Source organism: Mus musculus, chromosome 7 (genome assembly GCF_000001635.26).
Source record: "Mus musculus strain C57BL/6J chromosome 7, GRCm38.p6 C57BL/6J".
In the NCBI taxonomy this organism is placed as follows: domain Eukaryota; kingdom Metazoa; phylum Chordata; class Mammalia; order Rodentia; family Muridae; genus Mus; species Mus musculus.
In genome coordinates this window covers 90,458,673-90,467,915 of record NC_000073.6, presented here as the reverse complement: position 1 = coordinate 90,467,915, position 9,243 = coordinate 90,458,673, and positions in this window count along the sequence as shown.

The window sequence follows — 9,243 nt, the reverse complement described above, 5'->3', positions numbered from 1 at the left end:
CTCCATAACAGGGCAACAACAGAATATCTGAAAGGAATCCTGATGAGGATCCAGTATGACCCGTGTCGCAGAAGCCAAAGACCTCATACCAGACCAGTGACTCATTGCAATGAACATTTGCAAGAAGTGTGGACAAGGGCTGGCAAGATGAATCAGCTGTTAAGAGCACTGACTGCTCTTCTGAAAGTCCTGAGTTCAAATCTTAGCAACTACATGGTGGCTCACAACCACCCATAATGAGATCTGATGCCTTCTGGTGTGTATGAAGACAGTAACAGTGTACTTATGAATAATAATAAATAAATCTTAAAAAGGGTTATACTGTGGGGGCACATTGTGATACCTACAGCCTCACAACGAGATTTTTTTTCTATTGTCAGGAGGTTGCAAGGGAAGAGTGTACAAGAGGACAATGAGATAAATGGGATTGGGGTGCATGGTATGAAATTCACAATCAATAAAAAGTTCAATAAAAAGGAGAATGCATGGAGGTCCCTGTGCTCACAAATAAACACACAGGGTTATCTTCAAAGAGAGGACTGTATAACCTGTTTTAAATGGTCTCCGTAAAGGCACCACTTCAGTTTACAGTGGGTCATTCTCACAATGAGAAGTACAAAAACCAAATTGTGGAAGTAGCTAAGCTCCAGGCTCATGTAGCAGTGCCACTGCCTAACTCAAGCTGTCATTAGACTCCCCTCCCCACTGGGCCTGAGAAGGACAGCAGAGTGGGCTGCAGAGCTGGAGGGCTCTGAATTCTGGTCTGTTCAGGAAGGCCAGCCCTGAACACATTGGGCTCAGTACCACAAGAAGTGGCTTCAGAGTCCACCTACCTGGCTCTGCCAAGATGTGTCCAACTGACAATTTTTTAATGGTCCTCCTGAAAGGGTTCAAGCAATACATTACTGAATTCCAGATTGCAAAATAATTGACAGGATTTTATTGCCCTTTTCTGGGTTCTTTTTGTATTAGCTCCTATGTGCTTCCAGTTACCAACACAAGTGGTTCCTTGTTTAGGAAAGCAAGGGTTGGATTTTATAGTCACTTACGAAGTTGCAGAGCTATTGGTCTTAACAATTTGTTTCTCTGAATCCTGACAAACATCTCAATAACTGTAAAATGCTCTACCCTAGAGGTCTAAGAAGAACCCATGCTTATTTCGCTCTGTCAGTTACAGTGGGGACTGTTTGGATAAGAGCACAAAACTACTCTCCAATTTACAGAAATTTTTTCTTACCTTCTCTAAGAGTCAAGCCCCACACATGGGGCAGCCATTGTAGGGGTCTCTGTGATCATCAGAGCCAGCACGGTAATGATCCAAGCAAGCAATTCAACATGACACAGTAGCTGCTGTTGGTTCAAACCTCGAGTCTGACCTTGTGTGGTTTATTTTAGGCATATTTAAGCACAGCACAATTTGGTAAAAGTTTCCTAGTGGTAATTCAATTCCATATGCACAACAAAGCTTAAGGCATGACTACATCAAAACTTTGTAAAGTACATGTGACATCTTTCATAAAGATAGTTCTAAGAGACTGGCTGAGAAAAGAAAGCTCATGATAAGGTCTGGGGGAGGATTCAGTATGGCCTTGGCCACACAAATAGCACAAAGGTTACCAGGCTATTAATCATGCCCACTCCAGGCTTCTGGATGGAAAACAGGTTATACATCTCTCCCTTTGAAAAGACAGCTTCATGTGCTTAACATTATTTCACCGGTTCTCAACTTACGGGTCATGACCCTTTTGGCAAACCTTTATCTCCAAAAAATTTACAACTCATAACAGTAGCAAAATTACAGTTATTAAACAGCAATGAAAATAATTTAATGTTGGGGGGGGTCACCACAGCCTGAGGAACTGAACTAAAGGGTCACAGCATTGGGAAAGTTGAGAACCACTGCCCCTGTGTTATCTATGAACGTAAGGACATCTATGTCTCATACAGAAAAACATCCCTCTTCTCTCTACCCTGAATCCGTATCCTAGGCATGCTCTTAATTACACAAACTGTCTTTGCTTACAATTTAAATATCATACATCTGTATGTCTTATATTAAAAACCAGAAGTGTAATGATTCAATCACTGCTCTCAAGAAGGACAAAAATCTAAACAAAATAATTCATAACAAATGAAATCTGCTAAAACATTCCTCAACTGTGTATTTATCTTCATTCTGATGAGAAAAGGTATGGAATAGAATCCCACAGGTCATTCTTGAATATGTTATATGAGAAACTGATAACACTGGAAATACAGCAAGGTTGTCCTTTTCTCATTTCCTCTGCTATTTGAAAGCTGAGTCACCACACCATAGTTATCTACTTCAAACTGACTTTTCTAGGGCTAGAGACATGGTTCAAAGTTTATATCACCTGTTCCTCAGACATGAGGACCATAGTTGGGATCCCAGCACCCACATAATAAGCTAAGCATGACCCCAGTGCTGAATGGGGCAGAGACAAAAGGAACAGTGGGTCCTATGTTTACCAGGCTTGCCAAAACCCACAAAGTCCAATTTAGTGAGATCCTGGTTCAAAATGAGTAAGACAGAATAATAGAGGAAGACACTTGATGGCCTCCTTGGGTGTCAATGCATAAACACAGGCAAGTACACACAAGTGTACACACACACACACAAGCATGTATGCATGCATATTTTCTACAATCGAAAATGGCCTGTTAGGTCTCAGCCCAAAGGTGAAGTTGAATTAGTCATGGAAAGTAGCAAAGTTCAAGAGGCAAATAGCATATAATGAAAAGTATATACTGGATCAAATCTGGTTTCACTACTGACCACAGAATGACTCTGAGTATGCTACTTCACAGAAATGAGGATTGAAACTCACATGCATCATTAAACAGGATAGAGAGATCAAAATAGTCCCTGACTCTTAGGAAGTCTGTTAGCTGCTCTCAGTCTATTTGAGATGCTGAAAGAAATGTTACCAGCAGGCTTTGTAAGCAGCAGGATGTTCTCACGGTGTGAAGGATGGAAAGTCCAAGATCAAGGATTTTGTGTCAACATGACACCAGCTACAGTCATCCTAAAGGAGAGAGACTCAACTGAGACAATGCCTCCATAAGAGGCAGCGTACACCAACTCTAGGGTATCTTCTTAGGGATTGATAGGGTGTGTAGGGGGGTGCAGACCATTGTGGACGATAGCATCCCTGTGCTGGTAGTCCTGGGCGTTGTAAGGTAGCAGATTGAATAAGCCAAAATGAGCAAGCCAGTAAACAGTATTCCTCCATGGCTTCTGCATGAGCTCCTCTAGCCATGGTCCTACCCTGTTTGAGTTCCTGTCCTGACTTCCTTTAAGGATGAACAGTGATACACACGCATAAGCCAAATAAGCTCTTCCCCAAAATGCTTTGGTCATGGTGTTTAATCACAGCGATTATAACCCTTAGGGAAGGCCTGTCTTCTGTATCAAAAGTGGCTCCTTTTTATTGTGTTATTTCATGGGGATGGAGCAAACAAGGTTGCTGGAGTCTCTTGTATAAAAATGCTAATCTTATTCCTAAGAGCAAAGTCCTAACTACATTCCTAACCTTAGAGGTTGCATTACTTTTCTATTAATAATGCTGTGGTAGTTTGAATATGCTTGGCCCAGGGAGTTGCACTATTAGGAGGTGTGGCCTTGTTAGAGTAGGTGTGGCTTGTTGGAGAAAGTATGTCACTTTGGGGATGGGCTTTGAGACCATTCTTCTAGATGCCTGGAAGACATCTCCTGTTTGCCTTCAGAACAAGATGTAGAACTCTCAGCTCTTCCAATGCCATGCCTGCTTGGATGCTGCCATGCTTCCTGCCTTGATGATAATGGACTGAACCTCTGAACCTGTAAGCTAGCCCCAATTAAATGCTGTCCTTTATAAGCATTGCCTTGGTCATAGTCTCTCTTCACAGCAATGGAAATCCTAAGACAAATACTTTATATAATATAATATAATATAATATAATATAATATAATATAATATTTTATATATAATATATAAATATATATGCATATATAATACATAGTAACATAATAAACACATGACTAAGGCAACTTTTAGTAGAGTTTGTTTGGACTCTAGAAGGCTGAAGTATATGATGGAGGAACAAAGGCAGGAATGGGAAGCTAAGGGCTCGCATCTTGAATGTAAACATGAAACAGAACAGCAACTGGGAAGTCATGGAGCTTTTGAAATCTCAAAGCCTGTCTCCAATGACATTTTTCTTCCAACAAGGCCACACATGCTAAGCCCCGCAAACAGCACCAACAGCACCACTAACTAAAGGCCAAGTGTTCAAATTTGTGAGACTATTGAGGACATCTCATTCAATGCACCTCAGAAGTTGGGGCTTCAGCAAATGACACTGGGAGAACAAAAACAGACTATAGCAGCTACCATTAGAGTTGCTATCACAGCAGGATTGCTCAGTGGTTGTGGTGGTTTGAGTGAAAATGGGCCTAAGAGGCTCATATATCTGAATGCTTAGTCCCTGGTTCGTGGGTTGTTGAGGAAGGATTAGGAGGCATGGCCTAATTGAAGGTGGTGGGCTTTAGATTTCAAAAGGCCATGTTAAGCTAAATCAATCTCTCTCTCTCTCTCTCTCTCTCTCTCTCTCTCTCTCTCTCTCTCTCTCTCTCTCTCTCTCTCCCTTCCTCCCTTCCTCCCTTCCTCCCTTCCTCCCTTCCTCCCTCTCCACTCTCTCTTGTTGTGGACTCTCAGCTACTGCTCTAGCACCATTCCAGCTTGCCTGCCTGCCACTGTGATGCCCCACCATGATGATAATGGAACAGCCCTCTGAATCTATAAACAAGCCCCCAACTAAATGCTTTCTTTTAAAAGTTGCCTTGGTCATGGTGTTTCCTTGCAGCAATAATGCAGTAATTAAGACTGCCAGTAGTAGCCCTTGCTGCCAAACCTGAGTTCAATCCCTAGGACCCACATCGAAGAAGGATTAAATGGACTTCCACACACTGTTCTGTGACCGCTATATATGTGCCTTGATTAGCAAGCACAGACAAGCACTAAATAAATAAATGTAAAAGTTCTTTATGTAAAGATTAATGTACATAGCAAGCCAACAATATATCAAAAAGATGGTACACCATCTAGTGGGATGTGTTCTGAGAAGGCAAAAATGGTTCAGCATACACCAATCAGTAAATGAAATTCATCCCACTAACTTAACTTAGGACAAAGCTATATATTATTGTTTCAACACAGAAAAACCACTTGAAACAATTCAATATCCCTTTGCAATAAAAACTGAGCAAATTAAATACTGGAGAAATACATCTCATCATAATAATGCCATACATGGAACCCCATAGCTAACCTCATTTTCACAGGGGTAAAGGTGATGCTTTTCCTGAGAGAATATCCACATTATCACAACACAGTACCAACAAAGTACTAGCCAGAGCAATCAGACAAGAAAATGTAAAGAACATCCAAATGGGAAAGGAGAGTAGTAACGTGTCCTTGTTTGTAGGGGATACATTTGTGAACCCAGAATACTTAGAATCCACTAAAAACGATTCATTCTAATATGTTTAGTGAAGGTGGACAACATGAAATCAACATACAAACTCAGTAGCATTTCTACAAACCAATGCTTAACTAGGTAGGCTAAATAACTAATACTTAACTAGGCAGGCTAAATAACTAATACTTAACTAGGTAGGCTAAATAACTAATACTTAACTAGGCAGGCTAAATAACTAATACTTAACTAGGTAGGCTAAATAACTAATACTTAACTAGGTAGGCTAAATAAAGATTTCCTTAGACTCATCCCCAGAACACCCAACTCCTAGAAATGTGAAAGAAGGGGTTTCGAAGCTAGATTTAGAAAATGAATGAAGAGCCCTGAAAATGACAAGCAGAAGAGTAAGTGTCCATGCTACTGTTTTAAAGATTTTAAGACTTCTCTTTTAAAAAAAAATGTTGAAAGGAAAAATGATAGCTTATGTATCCCAAGGGCCTGAATTTGGATCCTATCACCTATGTAAAACATTAGGTATGGCGAACACATATGTGATCCCGGTGGAAATAAGTGGATCCTGGGGTTGCTGGCAGCTATTGTTGCTGAGTTGGTGAGTTCCGGGTGCCATACAGACCCTGTCCCAAACAATAATCAGAGAATAATAGAGGAAGACACTCAATGCTGGTCTCTGCTAACCACATGTACACAAGCCTGTACACACCCACACGTGTGTGTCAGAACATGGTCTAAGAATGATTGTGAGAAAACTCCAAGAAGTGGGCAAGAGCTATGTGACCTCAGTTGTGGGGCGGTGGGCTGTGCACAGACCCTCTGGTCACTTGGCCGAGCAAAGGTCTGGAACCCCAGTAACCCGGTGGGTGGTGATTTCCACTTGCATGGGAAAGAAGGTGTTCCACCTTGCCTCCTGGGCCCCTGGTTCCTGTTGCAGCTATAGCCTCCCACAGCCCCCCACCACCACCACCACCAGAGAGGTATGTGGCCATCAGTCATGTAGGAGCAGCACCAAGCCAAAAAGCTCTCAGACCAAAACAATGAGAAGTACCTGTTGTCAGACCCTTACCCACCGCAAAACTATGTAAGAATTCTATCCAGAAGGACTAAAGGTGTGCAAGAACTACTCCATCGTCTGAGCCTTCTGTCTTAAGAGCTGTAACACTTGGGAAGAGGTCTGTTTTCCAGAAACACCGCCTGAAGCTCTGTCACACTCCTCACTAGCTAGTCAGCCTCTCGTTGGCCCAGCCCTACCCAACTCAGTGCAGGGCGGCCCGGAGTAACTGAGGAACCCGGAAGGCACGCACGGCAGAGACAGAGGTGGAGCCAACTAGCGGCAGAAGCGACTTCCCCTCCCTGCTCCCACTCGCTTCCCTTTGAATGAACTCTCATGCCCAGCTGGGCCAGAGACCTCCGTGGAAAGCCTCCGGGGCACACTCAGTTTCTTCAAAAATACAGGATTGTACTTCGGTTATGCTTTCTTAGCCCTCCAGGTATAGGGGATAGGAGTAAGTTTACTTCAAATTATTCATTACGACTGGCTATTGTTACATGCCTGTATAGAAAAGCATGTCCTCCACATGTGGCTTGACCTTATGAGGGTACACTTAACGCATTTGATTCCTCTTAGCCCTCAGATAAAACTGTCTGATGCTCAGAATAAAGTTGTCGTTATGATACTTTACTCTGCCTTATTGATCAACTCCATTCTCCCAGGTCCCATCACCTCTAGAGTGGTAAGCGCATGTGTGTGCATATAGTCCCTGAGCAGCGCGCCAGAAAAGCCATCAAAGCAGTACCGGGCCCCTCCTTCCCGCCCCAGCCCACGGCTGCCAAAATAAAATGTCCCACAGGAGCTGTCCAAAATGGCAGCATCAGGACATCTTCTCAGTCTGCAGCTGTCACAGGCGCTACAGGAGCTGTCCACGTTGTCACACCGCCATTCCAGCAACTGCGGGAGCAGTCCCAGAGGAGCTGTCTACAGTCCAAAGGAGCTGTCTACAGTCCTGGAGGAGCTGTGCAGAGACACCACCTCCTCTCCACTCACCCACCTCACACCCCAGCAGTTCCACAGAGATGGCAACTGAAGCTGTGGACTTCCCACCCTAACCCACCCATGAGCCTGATGCAGGCAGGGAAAAGGGAGTGAAAAAGAGACACCAATCCCACAAAACCCCACCAATCCCTGAACAGGAAGCCCACCAATACCTGAACAGAAAACCCCACCAATTCCTGGGGGTTCTACCACTTGAAATCCTACCAGTTCTCATTCTGAAAATCTCTGCCCTGAAAAGCTCCACCCCTCAGGAATCCTATATAAGCACTGTCCCTTTGTCCAGTTCCTTGCTGTCCGCTCCTGGGGACAGAAAGCAGCCATCCCTGGATTTGTCCCTCCATGCCCTGGATCCTCCAATAAATCTCTTTCATGAGATTTTCTGCTTGGTGTGACTGGTTGGAAGAAGCCAAGAAAAAGATGAGGAGGAGGAGGAGGAGGAGGAGGAGGAGGAGGAGGAGGAGGAGGAGGAGGAGGAGGAAGAGGAGGGAGGAGGAGCAGAAGAAGCAGAAGCAGAAGAAGCAGCAGCAGCAATAATGAAGAGAGGAAGAAAAGAAGCAAAGAGGAGGGGTGGGGTTGAGACTCCTGAATTCCTCAGCTCAGCTGGGGATACCCTTCCCTAGGAGCTGCCATGCCTCTGCTGAGGAAGCCACCTCAAAGCTGTAAGGTTCCTCAGCTCCCGTGTCTCTAGACAGCCTTCCCTTGGGACACTGTCCCACCTCAGAGCTGTGTGGTTCCTGGGCTTCCAAGTCCCAGGATGCCCTTCCGAGCAGAAACATTTACAGTGGACACACATGGGAGGCCTCTCTTAAACTAAAGCTAGTCAAGTTTCTGCAGTAGGTATGTTTATATTAAAGTAGACTTTATAACAAAGAGTATTAGCGAGGGACAAGGAAGATATTTCATCATGGATCCCTTATTCATATAATAACAGAGCTTGAACATTTTTGACAATCTGAAAAGAAAATTTTCTTATAACAGTTGGAGAGTTCAGTAACATGGTACTTAATAGAAAAGTTGGTACAAATGAGGAAGGATGAAGAACACTCAAGCAATACTGTCCTCTGGGCAGAGTGGCATGTGCCTATATTCCAGATGTTCCAGAAGTTGAAAGAGGAAAATCATCTATATTACATATGGACAACACAGACCCCACCTCTACCAGCACAAAACCAGCAAAGAAGCATAATTCCCCAGCTCGTCTTAGCTGTTGCTTTCAGGAACTTCTGACACAGCAGACGAGCATGTATTCTTTTCATGCACACATGAAAATCCCGTTTGGACCAGAATCTGCACTATAAATATCGATACACTTTTTTAAAGGATTCAAATTCTACCAAGTATGTTCTCCAACCACAAGAGAACTGAATCAGAGATTTAAAAAGAGATTAGGAAACCAAGACACTTCTAGATAGACCATAGGTCAAGAAACCTAAGAGAAATTACAAGACTTTTGAACTAAATGGAAATATTTTTTTTAATTTTAAATTAAATTTCAAAATCTGTGGGAACAAAGAGGTCCTTAGAAGGGAATTTCTGACAATAAACACACAAACTGAAGAGTAAAATGGTCTCACACCAGTGACCCCATTCATGCACATCCTTAGAAAACTGGGGGGGGGGGGGCAGAAAACACATAGGAATAAGCAGCAGAGAAGAAAAATTCAAGTTGAAAACATAAAATCCAACATCAAAAA